We start from the raw sequence: 19,649 nt of genomic DNA on the forward strand, positions 1-19,649 counted from the left end.
CTTACATGGGGTCATATGGACAGTGAGGAACACTACCATGGTTTGTATGGAGTACTTTATGTCTTAGACTCGGCATAGCGTTTATGAAGTCTTCCTCTCTTTGAAGGTCTGATGGCAAAACATACTCTATAAAGCTATGAAACTGGGCATTGACCTGGAGCTAGAGTGCCTCTTAAATATCATTTTGCGTTTGAACTCCGTGGGTTTCTGTTCACTTACCATAATCTCTCTTGATTTTTGTTTAACGTGGGGAAAGCATATCGCAGTCACTCTGCAGGGTAAAGGCAAATGCAGTTCTCTCATAAGGAAGAGTTAAACAGGACAATTCCAAAACCCCAGACCCACTTCTGCTATATACATTTCAAAACATGTTATGATGGTCTTGCTGCTTCCCCTAAACAGCTGGACACAGTTCACTAAATGACCTCTCTCCATACAAATTGCTTAATGTTTCCTGATGAGCCATCTTTTCTCTGTTGCCTTAACTTTCTTCCAGGGATTGCTCTCTTGTGTGTACCTCCTTCGACTATAGTTGCTTAAGTTTTAACTTTACCCTTAATGCTGCTACTACTGTAACAAATGGGGCATGAGACTGACATCTTCTGGATATCAAGACATGTAAAACTCCCACTTTTCATTGTCACTATGTTGGGCATGTTTTCCTAAGAAATAAGGAAAGTCTTTGCTCTAAATTCCTGTCTCTAACCAAGGTTTTGTCCGCAGAGGGAAAGAATTGGAGTCTTTGTTTTTAATTGCAAATACATACCATGCTTTCAAATTGTTTTCCGTACTTGGCAATAGGTTTCACTGTTTAGGTCGTTTCCTTGCTTCCCCTTTTCTCAGCAGGAGACAATATGGTCCTCTTAGCCCCTAAGAAACTAAAGATCTTTTGTGTTTCTGTGTTTATCTTAAATATCTAGGACTTTGCAGCAGTTGCTCTTTTCCCATATAGTAAGTCTGTATTTCAAGGGTAACCTCTTGGAAAAGACATGGAGTGAACGACAAAGAAACACCCAAGCAAGAAGAAAGGACCATGATGCATATGCTGCCCAAACTTTCTCTCACCTCCTCCGGCCTCCTCAAAAGCAAACCCTCCACTAAAACCCAAAGCTTGACATAAAGCATATGTGAAAGCAATAACTTGCTCTGGAGAATCAATGTCTTTATGCTACCCTTTAAAATATTTCAGATAAATCAGTCAAACAAATAATGGAAATCTAAATTAAACCAGTTGGACAGAGCCTAGAAGCCCAGTGGTCCTGGAAGTGCTGAAATAACTTTCCCTATCAGCCAGCAAAAGAAAAAAAAAAAAGCCAAATCTAATTGGGGCAGCGGGACAACCTTATTTACAGAACATAGCTGGTTTTTAAATACTCTCCAAACTGATTTTTATTTTTAAAGCACTGCTGCTGTTTCAATTAGGCACATATTTAGCTGAAGGAATTGCCATACCAACATTCAGGAGACAAAAAGAGAAGTAACGTTTAAGTAGCCAATTAGAGCAGTGTCACACGGCCCCACAGCAGCATAGGTAGGTCTGCGTTCCTGCTGAAGCAAAAGCAGGCTTCTCCCCCCACCTCCACCCATCCTTATTCACAGTGATACCTATAATTATAATTATCCTGTAGTGCTTGGTGATGCCATAAACATTACCCATTCAAGTGGCACATCTGCTGCTTCTCAGTTTCCTCTAAAGACCTTGAGAGATAAGTTATGTAGCATCCTTGGAAGCAATTTCCTGTCTCCAGTCACTTTCTGCTAATGTATAAAGTAGGAAATGTGAAAAAAAAAAAACAAAACCAAGAATCCCCAGTACCATGTGTGTGGTGACGCCACACAGATGCCGGCAAGTGCAAGCAAACTAAACGTGCTCATTAAGACATGATAACACTCCATGATGCCACGTGGAGGTTGTATGGCATATCATGCAAAGTCTCCAGCAGCAGAGTTTGCACTTGGAGGAAAAATAAAAGGAAGTTAAAAGGAAAGAAAAAAGTAGTTATATTCATATTTAGGTTGCAGTAGTATTTGAAAATACAGACTTCAATAACACAGCTTAGAGTTAATCTTCTGGCAGAACCATTGCCATCATTCCCCAAGAAATTTGGAAAGGCAAGGGTGGTCTTGTTGCTAAATCAAAGGACTGGGAATCAAGTTCTTGTTTCCAGAAAATGCCAGAACTTCCCTCTGATCCTCAGCAAGTGCTTTTACCTTCCAGCTCCCTTAACCTTTCAGTTTTCACACAGATAAAATACCTAGCCCATTTTAGCCCAGCCTGTCCTTATCCTCTTCCAAGAGAGATTTCTGAATGTCCCTGAGCTGTGCTGGGAGTGTGCTTTGAGGGCTAGCACTGAAATGTTCCAGAGGGAAGTGCAAATAATTAGTGGTAATGGAGGGTTTTTGTGAGCTGAACATCATTTCTTTTTGTGAGGCTTTCTGTAGCTGCATGTGTTGCCTGATGGTCCCATTCTGCAACAACTTCAGTGAGAATTTCACCTACGTTAAAACTGCATGATCAGGTCAAATGCAACTCGCATTCATTAAAGGCTGAGCACCACTGATGTAAATCTATACAAAATACAATAAGGTGAATACACTGAAGCTCAAGAAATTTACCAAAAAGAAAAGGTTTCTTGTGTTAGAAAATGTGTATTAGCTAAACTTTACATTTGAAATGCTGGTCTCCTGTGGACCCAGAATATATTTTCCGTATGTCCATGTGTTGGAAGTTTCATAAAATGCTGAGCACGTATATTTAAAATAGCTCTGACAATGTATAAAAAAGCTCTAAAATATTATGACATGGCCAATTTCCATGCTTTTTAAAATCAATGACATGACACAATATATTTTATGTGTGGAAATATACATCATAAATATTGGCCAATGTCATAATATTTTTAATGTTTTATATGTTGTCAAATCTGCTTTAAACACAGTATGTGTGCTGTACATTTACTGAAACATAACTCAGAGATATGCAGGAAATCAACTATATTCTTTTTCCATGTGGGTTTATTATATATTTTATGGTTTTGTTGCTCCTTGCCATACAAAGCTCTTTTTTTCCCATTTTTCCTTCTTTCTCTTTCCTTCTTTCTTGCTTGGTTGTTTCTTTGCTTGCTTTCTTTTTCTTGCTTGCTTGTTTTTCCCTCCACTTTTCTTGAATAAGGTGAATGTTGTTTGAAAAACAAGAACAGACTTTGTAGTTTTCTATTGCTTACTTTTCTCTTAGCTGTGCCTCTGAGCCAAGTAACTCCAAGTCATGGACAGGTATTATTATGTTAACCTTGTCTAACCACTGGGAGTGAGGTGTTCGTACACCCACTTTAAAACCAAGGAAATAGCTGCATTTCCCAAAGCTCCTGCGGGGCCAGAGCTCCGACCCTCTCAGCCCAACTGCAGGGCTGCAGCTCCACCGCAGCACAGTCAATCAAGCTCTGGGATTTCGCGAGTACAAGCAGAGCAGCTAAAATCTTGCAAGACAAGAAAATCCTTTTCTTTGCGAGGCAATATCATTGCAAGGCAATGAAACCCTGCAAGGCAGATTAAAAGTTCAGCTCCTCAAAGGTATCATGTCCCCAGGCTGATGGTCGTCACCTCCCTGTCTTCCAAGGGGCCTGGTCAGTTTTGGAGTAGACTGGCCAGGTGCTGTCACAGCCACGCTCAGAGGATACCCCTGACATCGGTGAGGACTACACGGTGCCTGTGTTTCCCTGTGGACGAGACCATCCATTTCAGTGACCCAGATGTGACTGAACACTTGTCTACCTCTCAGTAGCAAAATCTCCCACATCCAAAGAGCAAACGATAATGCAGAGCAGAAAAGTTTCATCACCATGTAATGCTATGAGATAAAATTTATAAGATACCACAAAAGACACACTTTCTTCATAGAATCATAGAATAGTTTGGGTTGGAAGGGACCTCTAAAGGTCATCTAGTCCAACCCCCCTGCCCTGGGCAGGGACATCTTCAACCAGATCAGGTTGCTCAGAGCCCCGTCCAACCCGACCTTGAATGTTTCCAGGGATGGGGCATCCACCACCTCTCTGGGCAACCTGTGCCAGTGCTTCACCACCCTCAGCATAAAAAATTTCTTCCCTTTTATCTAGTCTAAATCCACCCCCCTTTAGTTTAAAGCCATTCCCCCTTGTCGTGTCACAACAGGCCCTGCTAAAAAGTCTGCCGCCATCTTTTTTATAAGCCCCCTTTAAGTACTGATAGGCTGCAATAAGGTCTCCCCAAAGCCTTCTCTTCTCTAGGCTGAACAACCCCAACTCTCTCAGCCTTTCTTCATGGAAGAGGTGTTCCATCCCCCTGATCATTTTCGTGGCCCTCCTCTGGACCCGCTCCAACAGGTTCGTGTCTCTCTTATGCTGAGGGCTCCAGAGCTGGACGCAGTACTCCAGGTGGGGTCTCACCAGAGCAGAGCAGCGGGGCAGAATCACCTCCCTCGACCTGCTGGCCACGCTTCTTTGGATGCAGCCCAGGGTACGACTGGCCTTCTGGGCTGCGAGCACACATTGCTGGCTCATGTCCAGCTTTTCATCCACCAGTACCCCCAAGTCCTTCTCGGCAGGGCTGCTCTCAATCCCTTCATCCCCCAGCCTGTACTGATACTGGGGGTTGCCCCGACCCAGGTGCAGGACCTTGCACTTGGCCTTGTTAAACCTCATGAGGTTCACATGGACCCACTTCTCAAGCTTGTCCAGGTCCCTCTCTTACAGACATAGACTGACATCCTGGTCCCACTGAGGCAGATATGAAAATCTTCAGAGTTCAAAAGGCAAAAGGCTTTACCTCTAGACTTCTTGCTTATCAGATATGACCATGAGTTTCTACTACACAAACCTTTATAAAAAACTCCTAGCTATAACAAGAGGGAGCAACAAGTAGGTCGCAAAGATTACTTTTAGAAAATGTTTTAATAGAAAAAGAATATTAACGTAATTAATGATGTTCCTAGGGTGAAAGGGAGTGGTATAGTAGTTGACCAAAAAAAAAAACCAAACCCAACCAAAACAGTATAAGAAAAAAAACCCAAATATTTGAAAATGTTTCATGGTTTTTATTTTATTTTTTCAGGTTTTTCCCTTTCCTTTTTTTATTCTTCCTCCATTTTCCCTTTAGAAATAGAAGGAAAGCTTAACTAAAACAAGTTGCTCTGTAAGCGGCAGAGCTAATGAAACTTTGTTTCCTGTGGGTTTTCGTCCTATATCCCCTGCTGTGATAACCTTAGCTCCATTCTCATATCCTCTATGGCTGCCCTTGCAGATCCCCAAAAGAACTACTCAAATTCCCCATCGTGTTCTTAAAATCCATTCTACGCATGTGCTACCGTGTCCCTAGTTCCTTCCTAAACCACTGGCTTTGTCAGAAGTTGTAGCAACTTCATTATCCTTGTGACTGGCAACAAGCCAGATTGCTCATGTGTCTTTAAATTCGGTATTTAATCCCCACTCCAGTATCTTGCATTAATCTTAGCGTAGCCTTATACTGCAATGATCCTGGGGTTCGGGGAATAAATAACTAAATTTAACTGTATTCTGCAACATTAGACATGCAAAAGAAACATGAGAAATGACCAATGTGAATGAAAATATAGCAAATATGTTCCAGAATAGCACTCCATAAGGGTTCACATCTATACTCGGACCCATTAAATGTTTTACTGTGAAAAAATGTTGCAACTGCATTGGCACAGACAGCCCAGCTTATGAGCCAGGCCTTGGGCCTGCTACATGAATTACTACTGGATTCCCTTACAGGGTGAGGAAACCTGGAAACCAAAGCCTGGGAATTCAGTAGGTGGGCATTGGGCACTAAATCAGCATATATTTCAAAAAGAAAAGTGTTTGTGTCTGCAGAAGCAACAATCCAGAGCTGAAGAGCCCCTGTGTGCTCTGTGCCTGAAGGGTATTTTGTACACCGAGACTCCTGGGAGCACCGAGACATGGGCCAGCTCACATGTTCGTGTGTCCGGGTGAGGGTGGACCTGACCCATGTTCACTTAAGAGATGCTGCTAGGATGCCTGGGTCGAATCTGATACACTGCCTCTTCCTTCGTTTTTGTTTCTGAAGGACATGCAGCCGTGCAGCTTTGACCCACCCCCATCAGGATGGCTTTTCCTCAGAAATGATGGGTGATTTTATGCATTCCAGCTTCAACCAACCAGGATAGGGCGTGAGTCTGAGTGCAGATGTTCAGCCCTTTTCAAAAACCCAGCCATTTTCAAGTGCTTCGCCTCGGTCATCCAAAAAGCAAAGACACTGGCAGGCGTTAGTCACTTGTGAAACACTCTGGATGGGAAGGAGGGTGCATGAGCAGGTTCAGCCTTAACATCTGAAGCGTGGCCACACAGTGTTTTGCAAGTCAATGCAGGCAGGCTTTGCAAATGCTCTGAGCAGATGTGAGCTTTTCCTCTCTGCCTGCATTTGAAGGCAACCCAGACCCTGTAAATCCCGTTGGTATGGAGCCTGCAGGCCCTGCAGACAGGCAGGGGACATGGAGGTAGGCTGAGATTGCACTGATGAGCTTTCCTAGTGCTCAGAAGCATAGTCAGGACAAGCTCACATCTTTCTGCGAAAGCCCTTATAGCCATCCCATATGAAATAACCTTTTCCAGGCGTAACTGAGCTCCTTCCACCACTAAGCAGAGAGCCAGTGAAGGGACCCTGAGGGGAGCTGTTGCCAAAATGAATCTATGGAGTACTTCCCAGCCTTAACTGACCTTATACAAGTGTATAAGCCAGTAGGTCATTCAACAGATGCCTGCTCAGGAGTAAAGCTCAACTCCATCTCCGCAGCTGTGAACAGCTTTAAAAGTGCTGTCTCAATGTGATGCACTCGGTTTCCAGCATTTCTGCTCTAGCTAGTGAATCCCAGCACCTGCAGTGCTTTGTGGCTAACTCCTGGCTAGCCAGCTAATAGTCACTCCCCTTCTAAGGGAGGTAAGAAATAACTATTTCAAAGATGAAAAATGGAGAGAAAAAGAAGTTATCTGATTTTGACTAATGCAATGGAGCAATCAAATTAGAATATAGGTCCTCACTGCTCACCTTCTTTCCATTAATCTACTTTACTCCACTTTATGCTTTTAAGCTACCTTTTCCTGAGCCAAAAGTTACTCCAGTCAAGCTAGAAAAACAAAGTGTGCGTAGCAAATATGTGAAAGAGCACATTTGTTAATGCATTTCCCCTCTTACTTCAGGAACACATTCTTACACTGTGGGTCAGTAATTCTGTAACTGGATGGGAGAAAGAAAAATATGGGGAACAGTTTTATTCTGGGAAGTGGTCATGGAAAAAGGGAAGAAGAAAGGAAAGAAAAGAATCTACATGTTTAAGAAATACTAACCTAAATACAATAACTTGATGTACGGAGGAGACATTAAAAATAGCAGAAAAGACAGCTCTGCTGAAAACAGCAAGCTGAGACAGAACATGAAGCAAAATTAGTGCCATCAACCAACAGCATGAATGGAAATATTTGTGGGATCTCCTACAATGCTTATCACTCAACATTAAGCCATCCAAGGCAAGTGTCCAGAAATACCAGGGGGGGGGGACAGGAAGCAAAATGTTGTTTGAATTTTTTTTCAGGAGAAACTCTGTCATGAGTCTTGCTAGGAAGTTATTTCCTTTTCTTTAAGGAAAGACAAGATTTTAATGATGTTTCTAAGAGATGATCCTTGGCTCAGAAATTAGGTAAGGCTCATAGGTTAGCTGAAGACACTTGGACCTCAAACATAATTCATTCTTCCAGAAGTAGCACTCCAGCTAAAAATGGTCTCCTTATGCCCATGCAGAATGTTTCTTTGTTCTCTAATAATAAAATCCATGGACAGATAACTGTGAACAATGTATAGTACGATAGTTTTTTAAAAGATGAGCTCTCCCAGTGTAGCAGCTTGCTATACAATAGAGAGAGACAACATGAAGACAGACAACATCAACTTATGCAGCTAGGAGTGGAAGGAGGAAAACAGTCTACCATTATGTCAGCCATTTCAGTTCGGCTGGGATCAGAGCCTCAGAGGGGCGCCTTGCTCTGCACAGAATAAATACACCACTCCTGACAGCACGGAGAGCAAAGCAGAGGAAAACCACAGAGCTCGGATAATTGCACCTGAAAAGAGGAATTGCAAGCCACCTGGGTGTACGGTTCAGAAGTCTGATTCCTCCATGGTCTCCCCAGGTACTTTGAGAGAGCAGGAACAATTACAGCTGCAGTGAGAGTGAGAGTGCAGGGAAAGGGGCAAGAGAGGGACTGCCAAAAATAACCCTCCGTAAGCTGCAGAAGCAGTGATTGAGAAAACAGAGTCAGGGCTCTACACATACAGCCACACGTATGAATCTCAAACAGAGCAGTGAGTGTTGACTTCAAACTGCAGAGCGTTTTGTGGAGGGGGAGAAACCCCACTACCTCTTAGTTCTGGTATAACTATACTTCCACTTGCCACATCTTATATCCTGCTGTAATTGCGTCCTAGTGAGCCATGCCCGTACTGCATATGTACTTCCCAGCCTGCCCATATGCTTCTTAAGTGGTGAGCTCATCTAAATCATCCCTCTCATTTCCCTCCTACAGAAACTATTCATGGCCAGTCTATTTCTATTCTGACCAGATCGTTGATGCTCCACAGGACTTTCTGGAGCCAACCCTACCGAGATAATTGTCAGATTTAGAACTGGTTAAGAAAAGCTCTTCCCAAAAATATTTATTTGGTTAAAAGAATCCAGGAGATTCTCAAATTCTTGTGAACAGCAGGTGATTGTTTTTGCCAACATGTACCCTCAATTCTTATGACATCTTTTTATATAGCTGTAGGCACCAGGTGCATTAACCTCTCCGAGGCCATGCTAGGTTGGGTCCGTATCAGGCTGACAAAAGCTGACAAGCAGACATGAAGGTGAACTCAAGATGTCTTAAAAGTCATGTACAAGTTCATTCATGGCCAGAAGTACTCGGCACACACAGTGGGGGAACAACTCGTCAAAGTTGCTCATGGCCAAATTTCCAAGAGCTCCGTTTCCACTGCAGAAGCCAGATTTTCAAAACATTTTCTTGGTGTCTAAATAATGGGCTGTACTTTTATACAACTTCAACCCAAGCGGCTGAGCTCACTTGAGAGTGTGGCCACTCATTTAAATATCCAAAGAGGTGCAAGGTCTTTCTGAAAAGTCACAGCTGAAATGTGCTGGTTCAGAACACTTGAGAACTGGGTATGAAAAGGTGAAAGAAGCTCAGGTCCTTCAAATACATGTTCAGAGGTGATCACCAAAATAATTCTAAGCCTCTCTGATTCAAAGCAGTATGTATGTCTGTATTCAGGATTTTCCCAAAAGTTCATTTTTGGTGGAGGACATCAGCATTTCCTCTGGATGTGTGAAAGGTGTAAGTAGAATTAATTGCATTGTCAAAATTTTGATGGCAGCATGAATTTTAATGAAGGAACATCAGAATAAAAAGTCTTTATCCCACTCCAACTATAACAGCTACAGGAGCCCGTGCTGTACGTGAGTTTGAGCCACACAGATAAACATGTCTACCAAAAGCAGGACTAGATGCAGCAAAAGGCTTACCTGATGCAAAACCTTCATCGTAGACACATAAATATGAGAGATAGCATGCCTGTCTCCAGAGTATGAAAGAAAGTGTGGCTGTGACCAGGCAGGGGAGAAGAGATCTTGTCCTCATATGGCACCTGTCATCATATGAGCTGGAACAGAGGGGGACCATCCCCTTCCTTGCAGAGCAAAAGGAAAAAGAGATAATCAGATATGTCACCATACAGTGTTGTGGGTGGGGAAGATAACTGATAGTATCTAATTAATTTTTTAAAAACGGAGCAATAAGTGGGTTTTGAAGGATGTCTGTTCTAAAAGAGTGAAACGTATTGTTTGGAGTGGCCCAATGGGACATAGCTATGAACTACGGAACAAAAGCACAGGAAGGAAAATTCAAGATAACTGTCAGGAAAAACTTCCTAATGGCGTGATATACAGCCTAATACTGTGGAATAATCTTCTAAGAGAAGAGGTGGAAGCCCAGCTGAATGAGTAATTTTAAAATTAGACTGTAGGAAACAATTCAGCATTGGCAAGGGGAATGGACAAGATGACCTCATCAGCCTTTTCCATCTCAGATTTCTATGGCTCTGAGGACAGAGAACAATAAAAAGCCACTGTACAGAATCAATCCCAGAGAGAGTTGCAATGGGATAGATGGGATTGGCTATTAAAAGGTGTAGATTGCAAAAAAGACTGTGAATGAGGAAAAGTGGATGTGAGGAGAGATGAAGTCATTGATATGTTTAGAATGCAGACTTGGAGGTAACGATAGGCAAAGTCCTGGGCAAGGAATATAAAATCGGAACAGACCAGCTTCAAAAAGACAGAAGGGCGTGAGGTAGGGAGGCTAGGTGATTTTACACGGAATACGTTTTCACTTAGCAGGTGCCGGCTGTGTGTGGTTCACACTCATTAAGACCCATCAAGTGTCGGGGCAAACCCATTTTTAATACTAAAAGACTATGTGAGAATTTAAGGATGATGTCCAGGTATTTGGAAAGATAGCGATACGGGTATGACTCTTTTGCTTCACAACCACACACATCTGCTGGGCTCGCCAGCATTTGCAACAACAAAAGAAGTCTCCGCTCATTTGGCTGGAGGGCTCAGGCTGCATGGATTTGTCTTCTGAGCCAATACCATCACGGACTGTTTTCTCAGCCAGTACTGAGCGATTAAGCACATACGGTGTTCCTTTTGCTCATACCACACACGAACCTGGCTCTTTAGTATCTATTGGAGAATAAAGCACTGCAAGAAAGAATAAAATTCAGAATTCGGCTTGATCCAGCACAGGTCACGAACTAACTATACAATTATTTTCTACTGGGGAGCTGAAAATAGACATCAGCTTCATAACCAGAAAGATTGTTCAAATTCTAATTGTGGAACTGAAAATACAATGCATTTCAGCCATTTTGGGAAGGGTTGGGAGTGATCTGTTCCTGATTTTTGCAAATGGATTTATGGTTGATAATTACTCAACCCCATTTTCCAGCAGCTCCCAAACTGTATTTGTGATTTGTGCTATATGACAGGTCCTGAGGTATTACTTCTGCTTGTTGACTGGATGCCTGGAACTTTTTAAGCAGTGGCACAGCAAATGGTGTGTCACAGACTCCATTGTGCAGAGTTCATGAAAATTTCAAAATGCATAGGTGTTTTCACGAAAACATAGTGAACTTTGGAGTATTTGCAGAAAACAAATACTGTAGGCCTCCCCATTACTAACACACACAAAGAAGCTAATCAAATGTGAATAATTTATACATCAACCAATTTCTTCAACCAGTTTCAAGACATAAGAAACAAAAGTGCATAAAGGCCTAAAAATGTTATGCGATTCAGTTAAGAACTTAGGAAGCGCGTTAGAAAATTATGAATTTCTATAGTACTAGAAAGTGATGTTGTCATAGTTGCTAAAGTACCTGTTTAAACTGTAAGAAATAAAAGTCATTGTTCTGTGTATAGCAAAGGATCCCATATTGTTTTAGGCAACATGCTAAAAGTATATGGGAAAGTTTTCTAATATGGGAAAGTTTTCCGTTTAACTTCATATTATCCAAGATAAGAGATAGGAAGTCAGTTCACAGGAAAAGCATGGGAAGGAAACTTAATTCAGGGAGAGTGCCTTTACTATATTTATTTTGTGTTTCTCCTTAGAAGTACCACGTTAATTACAAGTTTTATCAACTTAAATGCAATTAAAAGCATGAGATTCAAAATGAAAGGCATACAGCAATGGGCCTGAGAATAATGACCAATAGTTACTGTTCTGTACCACCAGTAACACTTCATAAACAAGTTATTACAAATAAATTTGACATAAAAGAGCAAATCTGTCTCTGCAATCCCTTGCTCAAAACTGAACAGTTGGTGAAATCTAGAGCCAAGTCCCAATTAGTAGTAGTTGCAGCTATTCATTCCCAAAGGAAAACCAGGAAGAACACCTTGTTTAAAGCATACATTATGAAATACTGTCATACGTATAAAAATACAATAATTTCTGTGCTATAATATATCACAGAATGTATAATTTCTGTAATATAATCATTTCTGTCATAGGCTTCAGTATAATATCTTAGACAGAAGCTAGCAAATCCACCTACTATTAAATAGCTGTTAAGGTGTGATTTACTCATCCCTAAGCTGTTGATTCTCTTATGTTATCACATTGCTATTTATTATTGTTGGTTTTGCTGATAGTCACTATGAACGTTCTTTATTTGGTACCATAAATGCAGATATATATAAAATAAAGTCAGATAAAGTCTCTTCAGGCACTTTCCAACATAACCACTGAAACATTATTTTATAATCTTTCCCTCAAATAAGTAATAGCATTTTGAGGGCACTTAGATAAGGGAAGGTTGCTGCCATCAGCAAAGTTTAGAATACCTGTTCTTTAAAATGCATTCTAAAAGGATCTGTAATAAAGCAGGGTATCAGCAGGCAGAAATTTGAAAAGGGGAGTTACAAGGGGATCCAGAAAATATATGTTATTCTAGAACATATATTAAAAGGCATAGTATAGAAAAGCAAAACCAAGAGTATCATGTGCAAGAAATGAACATATGTTAAACAGTGACTGGAGTTCAAAGAATTTTTTGCTGGTTTTTATATATCATTTCATTAAAATATGTATGTTTGTCTTATATGGTATTTCTTGAAAAAAAATCAATAATATCACAATGAGCCATCTTGAAATACTTCCTAGGTGAGTATAGGAATGAATTAATTTCACTGTTAGGGTATGGGAGCAAAATGAAGCTTAATTCATTCCCAGAAGTTCTTTGAGCTCTGATTTTCTAGAGTGTTTTCTCTCTTTTATACCAATTGCCTGTAGTATGATGAGCCACTGGAATAAAAATGCTTGCTGAAATAAGTATGTTTTTCTTGAACTGAGATTTTTCTAGCATGAAACAAGGTAAGGTCGCAATGCCACTGTTTAATTATTCAGCCCTTAAGCTGCCTGTTACAGTTCAGCGTAGTTACTGCCAGAGGGGATAACTTTAGTGCTCTAAACTTGACGTCTGAACAGACATCCTGGAACCATAAGGTTTGAATATTGGCAGAGCCGAGCAAGTTCTTCATCCTTCTATGGTAGCTGTGTTTTACTACGAGGCAGTTTATTGAACAGGGGTCTTTAAGCTGTGCCCTTAAAAACCCAGAGCTCATGTGAAAATTAAAACTCCCGTGCTGCTTTCCATGAGCCCATGAGCCTGTCCCAGTGTCATGGGCCAAAGTTTCCCATTCATCCACTGCTGGGTTTTATGCTGTTCATATTCTGTCATCTACTGCAGGGATGGCTGTGTGTCAGCAACGCCATACTGTGAAACGTAAAGCGCTGTGGGAGCCTTTGTGATGAAAACTGCTACACTGAAGTAAATCGTAATTATCATTAACACATACGTGAGCCACTTTACATGCGTTCTGTCCAGACCACAGTTAGATCCGCTAAAGACTAATCAATTGACTTACAATTTATAATCCTGTTCTCAGCTCACTCCGCAGTGCTTGGGGATTGTTTAGTACCTCATGCATTTAATGCTCAAGCCCTGTGGTGATATTGCCTATTATCATGATTTAACACTGATTAATACCCTGCTATTCCTGGCAATACCAACTATTAGTTGGAAGAGAAAAGATTAAAAACATAGTTGGGACTTTCCCTGCTAATTTTTGTGTTATTATGTAATGAATTCAGTTGTTAAATATTCTTACATACTTTATACACTTAAAAAAAAACCCTTTCTGGCTGAAAGTATATTTTGGCCCAATGAGGTTATCTTCCACGCGCCCGTATATGAACAATCTGTATAGACGAGCCTGCAGAAAAATACGTAGAATATGTCTGTGCATATACTTGTGTGTATGAATGAATACACAATGCCCATAATGCATTTATATCAAAGGTAATCATTAATACACTCCAAGTGCTTCACACGCTGTATGTTCATGGGTCAGGACAAGCAGTGCTGAAACACTCTCTGGGGTGGAAAACGGCAGACATTCTGCACTAGCAGCGCTACACAGCTGTGTTTGCGGAAGGGGAAGTGAAGTCTTCCAAATTAAACTGTTGTAAAATTTAGATAGGCAAAATTCAACTACCAGAGTTGGACTTGGCTGGCATTCTGAGACCTTAATCCTTACTCTTGCAAAAGGTCCCGTGTGACCTCTACAACCATAAATGGTGTGTATCTGGTTTTACATCTCATTCAGGAGATAGTAATCTCTGCATCCCGACAGAGGCGTTCACCTTGCACAGCACTGCTCTGCCACAAGAACTTTAGATAGACACTTGCCTATTCTGACCGCTCCTTCTAACTCCAAGGCTGTGTTTTTGGCTTGCTTATCTCCAGTCTATCCACCAGCATCCTCACTTGTCATCCCCGATGGCTTCAGAAAGTCCAAACAGGCACAAGGTTATCAGTGGACTATTATAGGAGCTTGTTATAGGGAATGGGACATGAGAGAAGATCTGACAGCAGCTTTTACATGGTGCAGTAGTTCTCATCACATAGGGCTGAGTCAGAAGAATATGGGCATTGATTGAATCTGTCCTGTCCAAAGAAGAAATTTCTGAACAACACATGATCCCAGGGAAAAAAAAAAAAGCAGCTTACAAAATACCTTAAGTAAAAGAATGAAATAATGAAAAGTCCTGCCAGAACTAAAGTTTTGCAGAACCGTGGAATAGAAATGAAGGCAAATTAATCAGTCCTCTGCTCTATGTCTGCAAGTAATGAACATCCATGAAAGGAAGACAAGGTATATCATTATTTTCTCACAACAGCAGATTCTGAAACACTTCCAAACTAGTTTAGCTGGAAGGGGATATACCTGAAACTGCAGTATAACATTTATCAGAGAAACTAGTCCTTCTGAAACTGATACATGCAAGCTCTGTGTTGTTTCAAAAAAAAAGAAGAAGACGTGGAAGACTTCCCAGATGACATAGAGTGGATGAACCAGTCTGGCAATGCTGGGAAGAGATTGATACAGGTGAGAAGAGGTGAACCTGCAGCCTGGAGCAAAACACTCATCAGGGCGCGCAAAAGACCTCAGATGAACCCATGCCAGCGCAGCTGGGCTGTGCCGAGCAAAGTTAGCCTGGAAGTCAGGTGATCCGGACTGACACTAGTATTGACTCTAAAATATAGACATAAACTTGAGTCCTAATCGCTCCAGATAAAAAGACCTGAGTCAGACTTGCACATGCCCAGAGTACAACCATTGGACTCTTACAGTTCCCAAAACATTCAAAGTCCTGATGCTGCTGAGTGTGACACACTCACTTGCTCAGCAGCACAAGCAGTTTCTCAGTTTCCTAACAGCCTTAGGAATAAAATAAAATGCAATATTTGAGTTTAGTCTGGCCTTATTGTATTCCTGGAAAGCTCTTGGCCAATAGCAGTTTCCAGTACCTAAGAACAACTCAACAAGAATGAAACTTTTTGGTTAATAGAATGAGCCTGGCTCCTGGTATTGGATCTGCATTAGTTTCTCAACTCTGCCACTAATACCCCAATACCACATTCGTTTTGAAGTCGAGGAACAAAATTTCTCTCTTTACCCCATAGTACTTTCCCTGCTTTTTACACAAGTCTACCACCTGGACTGTGATCTCCAGGGACAGAAAGAGCATCTTCTTCTGCGCTTGTGCAGTGCAGGGCACAAGAGAGCCTGTTCCACACTACTGTAACAGAAACAAGAACATAAGTGAAATGACTAAGATGATGCATTTTCAACTTAAATCAATGTCTTCACTAGCAAAGCCTCCAGGAACATTCATCCACTGCCAGTAATTCCTCTTACCTGCCAGAATCTGTTCCACTGAATTTGGAAAGGCTTTCTTTAGAACTGAATTGACTGTGGAAATGTCTTTTTACTATTCACCTACTTGCTACAACATCAAAACTCTTGCTCTTTTGAACTGGATGTGTGAGAACAAACAAAAAGAGCAAACAAACAAAATTCTGAATGTCGCAGATGAACAAAAATGCTTTCCTTGCTTTTTTTGCCATCATAAAACCAAAAGACTATCAGGACACATTCCTCACTGTATGATTACAAGGCATCACATTTCAACTGACTTTGTTCAGGAAGGTTGTTCTAGGTACATAAAGTGGCTATTCAAGAATAGGACATACAACAGCACATTCACAAGCCGAGACAATCACAACACTGTCACAAGTATTTGCAAGTGTCCCTTCCTTAAGAAGAGAAAAATTTTTATAAATGGAATGGTGAAATCCCTCCATTTTTTAGAAGTGTCTTAGTTCTTGGTTTATTGTATTAACTTTTTTCCTAAATTCACTCATTAGTCTGGCCATTGTATCAGGCTCTTATTCCTGTGCAAAGCTGAGCTGACAGTTTTTGAAGCTGCCATTCTCCACAATAGCTAGGAGGAGGGAGGAGGAAAGGGAGCCAAGAGCCGAGGAGAAGGATGTAGTGGAATGAAAGATGATCAGGGAAGGAAAAGGGAGAGTCTGTTTTGTTAATGCTGTTCTGGCCACCTCTCATGTCTTCCTCTTGAATTTTTTAAGTTCTTCAGCTGCATGTATTTAGCTTTCTGGCTGCTTTTGTTTTTTGGCTACCCAGCCTCTCTCTTTGCATCTACTCACTTTCTTTTTTTTTTCTTTAAGAAACTTGCTTAAGCTTTTCCGGCCACGTCTCTCTCACATTGTGTGGCCGCTTCTCTTAGCTTCCTTGCCAGGCTCTCAAACAGGGCTGCTTGGCTTAGACCTCCCCCTACTGCTAGATGCTATTATGAAGCTTCAGAAATCTGCAGCATGATATGAGCATAGAGCATTGAACACGTTTATACAGGCTATGGGGTGCTTCATCTCTGCTAACAAGGCAGGGTGATGAGGACTAGTCTGCCTGGCCCCCTTCTCACCTCACAGATCACACAGCAAAAATCTGCCTGGAGAAATCCGTTCACTCCCAGCTCTACCTCTCCTGGGGTATTAATAGGCAATAATGGGTAAAGCAGCCAAGGGCAGGCAAGACAGCTCCTAAAACACTGTCGGTGCCAGTGTAGAGGTCTTCAGCGGGCAACATAAAGTTTAAGGTAGCAATCTCCAGATGCTCTGCTATTGAATTCTTGGGATCCATATTCTAGGCAAGGAGTACAATTTAAGATAGTTCATGTGCACACATACACATTTATCTATCTATCTACTAGCTAGTCCACCTATAAATGTTTTGATGCGGTACATAGTAAGGTGTATTCCTGTGATCCTAAATATCTATACGAAGGCTCTGTAGGCACTTTGTACGCTCATCTGTATACATAGTCTTAAAGTAGGAGAGCAGGGGAATTAAAAAATCAGGTTTATAAAACTGCTTCCTGTAGCACTGCCTCATAACTCAAAAGGAATGCAATTCACCAATGTAATTAAATAGAAGCTTAATCTTAAACATGCACTTTGGCATGAGAATGGCACTGTTTATTTCACTTGTAACATTTGTTCTGAAGTGCAAACACTGTTCCTACTCTAATGAGAGCAGCACAAAAATCATTTACCCATTAGTGAAGGAGAAAAGAGAACAGAGATGTCAATGCCGCAAAGTTACATACATGCATTCAAGCGTATAATGGCAAATCCATCCCAGAAGGCAGGAAAGGAAAGAAACTCCCCACTCCAGTATGTAAAAAGAAGATGAGAAATGGATCAGCTCATTGAATTGCTCATTCATCAGTATATATTCACAGAAACATTAGGTGCATATACTGTTTATGATTTGTACTGAGGAACTAAAGCATCGAAGGGTTGGATTGTCCTTTTTTGCTCCCACTTTGTTCTCCAGTTCATTTAACCAGAGAATGCTCACAGACCCTCAGCAGCTCTGCAGCAGAACGTGGTCTACAGAAGTCTTCTGCACTCATTGATGCACAGTCCTGGTGACTAGGGAAAGCAGGGAGCTCTTGAGAAATTCCAAATCCCCCATAAACTGCTTTTTTTCCAGCAAGTTATGATAGTTACTGAATGAAAAAGAAAAAAAAAACCTGTTCCCTGCTCTGGCAAGCTCTCCACTCCTGTATTGTTCTGGCATCTCTGTTGCTTTTGTACGTAGTCCCAAGTGTTGTCTGGCTTTTGATCTTTGTGTTTACACTGAAGATGATACACTGTAGCTAAAACGCATTGGAAATATAAGATAAAATATTGTCTTATTGTCAGATTCTTTTTTTAGCATTTCAGAAAAGTGTGATTTGGGACTTCACTGCAATGCTTTTACTGTTTTAGTCTGGAAAATAGTTAAAACCTGGTCCTGTTCTCATCAAAGTCGGAGCTCAATAACCATTTGCACCCATGACCAAACCTTTAATTAAAATTATCAATTTTTTTTAGATGCCTGCTCTTCACATAGGATCTTAAAGAACTAGCTAGTTATATGTTGTAAACAAAGGAATCCTTCTATATACCACTGAAGGTCCGCTACTTCTTGGATGGTCCTTGTAAAAGGCTTAACAGCATATTGAAAAAGGAAGTAAAAATGAGTATGTCAGCTGAAATCAGAAAACTGGAGAGTATTGGTACAATATAATTATTTAAACTGGAATTCCTCCAGAACACTGGGATGATTATAAATCTGGATATTCTTGTAAGTCTTGTAAATGACTGAAACTCAGATGTGATAAATTATTCACCCATACAGTGGGATCATTTTTGAATGCTGCAATATGAATTAGAGTGCTTACATATTGGAAAGACTTGCACATATCACTTTCTTCTCCTGTGTTTCTTTTCTTTTAGCACTGCAGGTGTGCTCCATGTTTTGCAGGCAGCAAATTGAGCCTTCGGTCCCCCAAAGGTCTTGCAACCTCAACAGACAAGATAGAAAATGAAGGCACCAAGGAAAATCTGAATGTTCAGGGAATTTTGTTGGTTTTTCTATAATTTGGTTTAGCTATCTTTTGACATGGATAAAGGGGGATCATGCTCGGCTATAGCTCCTGATCCCCTTCAGAAATCAGCCTCTCCAAGTGATCTGATATACTTGTGTGCTGCTTTAAAGCTAATTTGTACAAACTGAAAGTAAGTGTGGGAAAAAACAGCCAACAAAAAATTCCAAACAACCATGAAACTAATGTTTTACATGAACGAGTAAAATTCAGGTTTTTTTAATTGCATTTTTGTGAGTGTTCCTTAGCTTTTTCTAAGTCTGAGCATATTAGATTAACAAAGGCTTACTAAGGAGATATTTTAGCTATTTCAAGTCATTTCAGCTGTCACTGTGCAGAGACTGCCCAGTCACCTTCGTATGAGCACTTCTATGGCAATGAGTGAGTTTTGGTGATAGAAAGAACTGAACTTGGTAGAAGAGAGGGTGGTGGTCCTGCACAAAGGACAGAGCATCTGCCCTCGTTGGGGTAGTGAAACATTTGGAAATGTTGAAAAATCTAAGTTTTTTATCAACCCAAAAGAATTCAGGAAAGAAAAAATCAGAGTGAAATTTGCCACGTCTGACAGTGGCCCATGATAACAAGTTTTGGGAATCAGCTTATTGGGACAAAACAAAACAGAAGGATGTCCCAAACCTCTTTTGCAGTTCATTGGTATAG

This window comes from Aptenodytes patagonicus, chromosome 3, assembly GCF_965638725.1.
Source record: "Aptenodytes patagonicus chromosome 3, bAptPat1.pri.cur, whole genome shotgun sequence".
Taxonomy (NCBI): domain Eukaryota; kingdom Metazoa; phylum Chordata; class Aves; order Sphenisciformes; family Spheniscidae; genus Aptenodytes; species Aptenodytes patagonicus.